Source organism: Arvicanthis niloticus, chromosome 12, assembly GCF_011762505.2.
Source record: "Arvicanthis niloticus isolate mArvNil1 chromosome 12, mArvNil1.pat.X, whole genome shotgun sequence".
Lineage (NCBI taxonomy): Eukaryota > Metazoa > Chordata > Mammalia > Rodentia > Muridae > Arvicanthis > Arvicanthis niloticus.
The window spans coordinates 14,107,571-14,111,056 of record NC_047669.1 but is presented as its reverse complement, the minus strand read 5'-3'; the positions used below and the strand labels follow the sequence as shown (position 1 = coordinate 14,111,056).

Here is a 3,486-nt window from a genome sequence, read left to right as displayed (position 1 = left end):
CACCAAATAGATTTAAACAGAAAAGAAAATCTTCCCATCACATAATAATATAAACACTAAATGCACAGAAAAAAATTAAGAATACTAAAAGCAGTAAGGGAAAAATATCAAGTAACATATGAAGGCAGACCTATCAGAATTATACCAGATATCTAAACAGAGACTGTAAAAGCCAGAAGATCATGCACAGATGTCATACTGACCCTAAGAGAACACAAATGCCAGCCCAGGCTACTATACCCAGGAAAGCTCTCAATCATCATAGATGAAGAAATGAAAATATTCCATGACATAACTAAATTTAAACAATATATATTTACCAATCCAGCCCTAAATAGCCTACTGGAAGGAAAACTCCAACACAAGGAGAGTATCTACACCAAAGAATAAACAACGAATTGATCATCTGACAGCAAACTTAAAAGCAGAGAATCATACACATATAATTCCACCTCCAACAACAAACCTAACGGGACCTAAAAGTTTTCTAAGCAAATGGTACCAAGAAATAAGTGGGAGTTGCCAATCTAATATCCAACAAAAGATACTTTCAACCAATAGTTATCAAACAAGACTGTGAAGGATACTTCATATTCATCAAAGACGAAATCTCAATAATGAACATGTATACCCCAAATGCAAAGACACCCACATTCATAAAAAGAAACTTTACTAAATCCCAAAAGACACATTGATCCTCACACAATAATAGTGGGAAACTTCAATACCCCACTCTCAACAACAGACAGGTCACTGAAACAGAAAATAAACAGAAACAGAGTGAAGATAATAGATATTATGAACCAAATGGATTTAACAGATATATATATATATATATATATATATATATATATATATATATATATCACTTGACCTAAAACAAACAAACAAACAAAAAACCTTTCTTATTAGCACTGAATGGTACCTTCTCCAAAATTGATCCTATAATCAGTCACAAAACAAATCTCAACAGATACAAGAAGATTGAAATCATCCCATGAATCCTATCAGATCACCACAGACTAAAGCTTGACTTCAGTAACAATAAAAATAATAGAAAGCCCACGTACCCATGGAAACTGAACAAATCTCTACTCAATGAAGGCTTGGTCAGAGAGGAAATAAAGAAAAATAATAAAGACTTTCTAGAACTCAATGAAAACAAAGACTCAGCGTATCTAAACTTATAGGACATAATGAAAGCAGTACTAAGAGGAAAATTCATAGTACTAAGTGCCCTTATAAAGAAACTGGAGAGATTCTACACTAACATCTTGACCACACACCCGAAAGCCCTAGAACAAAAAGAAAGAAACACACTCAGAAAAGAAATTAATCAATTAGGAATAAAGAGAACAATACAAAGAATCAACAAATCAAAGCTTTTTCTTTGAGAAAACCAACCAGTTGGATAAATCCTTAGCCAAACTAACTTAAGGACACAGAGATAGTATCCAAAGTAACAAAATCAAAAAGGAAAAGGAAGACGAAACAATAGAAAGTAAGGAAATTCAAACAAATCATCAGATCCTACTACAAAAGCCTTTACTCAACAAAGCTAAAAATTCTAGATGAAATAGATGACTTCTTTCAACAGATACCATGTACCAAAGTTAAATCAATTTTTAGTCCCATATGTCTCAAGGAAATAAAAGAAGTTAATAAAAGCCTCAAAAAAAAAAAAAAAAAAAAAAAAAAAAAAAAAAAAAAAAAAAAAAAAAAGCCTAGGCTTTAGTGCAGAATTCTACCAGACCTTCAAAGAAGAGCTAATACCAACATTCCTCAAACCATTTCATAGAATAGAAACAGAAGGAACACTACCTAATTCATTCTATGAAGCCACAATTACTATGATACTTAAATCACACAAAGACCCAACAAAGAAAGAAAACTTTAGACCAATTTTGCTAATGAATATGGATGTAAAAATACTCCATAAAATTCTGTCGACCTGAATCCAAGAACCCTACAAAACCATCATTCACCATGATCAAGTAGCCTGTATCCCAGTGATGCAGGCATGGTTCAATATATGAAAATCCATGAATGTAATCCACTATCACAGGATCATCTCCTAAGATGTTGAAAGAGCATTTGACAAAATATAATACCCCTTCATGTTAAAAGTGTTCAAGAGATCAGAAATTCAAGACACTTATCTGAACACAATAAAAGCAATATACAGCAAACCATCAGCCAATATCAAACTGAATGGAGATATACTTGAAGCAATCCCATTAAAATCAGGGACAAGATAAGGCTTCCCACTCTCCCCATATTTATTCAATATAGTGATTGAAGTTCTAGCTATAGTAATAAGACAACAAAAGTAGATCAAGGAGATAATTATTGGAAAAGAAGAAGTCAAGGTATCACTGTTTGCAGATGATAGTATACATAAGTGAGCCCAAAAATCTACAAAAGAACTTCTATATCTGATAAACAACTACAGCAAAGTGGATGGACATAAAATTAAGGCAATTAAGTCAAACAAATGAATACCCTTCGTTTATACAAATGTTAAACAGGTTGAGAAAAAAAAATAGAGAAACAACATCCTTTACAATAGCCACAAATAGTATAAAATATCTTGATGTAACTCTTACCAAACAAGTGAAAGATCTGTACAAAAATAACTTTAGGGCGGCGCGGAGCTTGATTCACCTTCACCTGCGCTGGGCACCCGCTGACCCCAGGTCTCCGCCCAGAGAGCAGTGAGATATGAACGGACGGGTGGATTATTTAGTCTCGGAGGAAGAGATCAACCTGACGAGAGGACCCTCTGGGCTGGGCTTCAACATCGTCGGTGGGACAGATCAACAGTATGTCTCCAACGACAGTGGCATCTACGTCAGCCGCATCAAAGAGGATGGGGCTGCGGCCCAGGATGGGCGGCTTCTGGAGGGTGATAAGATCCTCTCGGTAAATGGTCAAGACCTGAAGAACCTGCTGCACCAAGATGCTGTAGACCTCTTTCGTAATGCAGGATGTGCTGTGTCCCTGAGAGTACGGCACAGATTACCAGTGCAGAATGGACCATCGAGGCGAAGGAGAGCCAAGTGGGGTTCCTGTAGCTATGGTGCTGCTACCAGTGTTTGCCCTCACCATGGTAGCAGTTTGGGCCTTCGTGAGATACCGAAAGCAGCTTTGAAATGCTTGCTGTCTTCCAGTGTGTCCAATGAACTATCTCTCCTTCACGGTCTCTCTGACACCCTTCTATATTCTTTCTTCTCCACGTAGCCAACACATGATTTAAAGTGACTGTTTATCACCCAAAACCCTGCTATTCAAAATCTCCAAGACTTCAATTCTAATGAAAGAGTAAAGGAATTATTTGAAGAAAAGCTGGGGGCGCGCCGGGGGGGGGGGAGCCTTGCTTAGAATAAACGAGAAGTTATATATTTTACAAGAACTGCCAATAAAAATTCAGCTATCATCCAAAGAGGAAAAGCTCAGTCTTCCTGTCTCCATGGATGACACCTTTTT

General features: G+C 36.5%; 1 pseudogene; it reads left to right on the top strand.

Annotated features, from left to right (window-relative positions):
- The first annotated feature begins 2,648 nt into the window (after nucleotides 1-2,648).
- Nucleotides 2,649-3,222, top strand: LOC117718053 (synaptojanin-2-binding protein pseudogene; annotated as a pseudogene).
- Nucleotides 3,223-3,486: the final 264 nt, after the last annotated feature.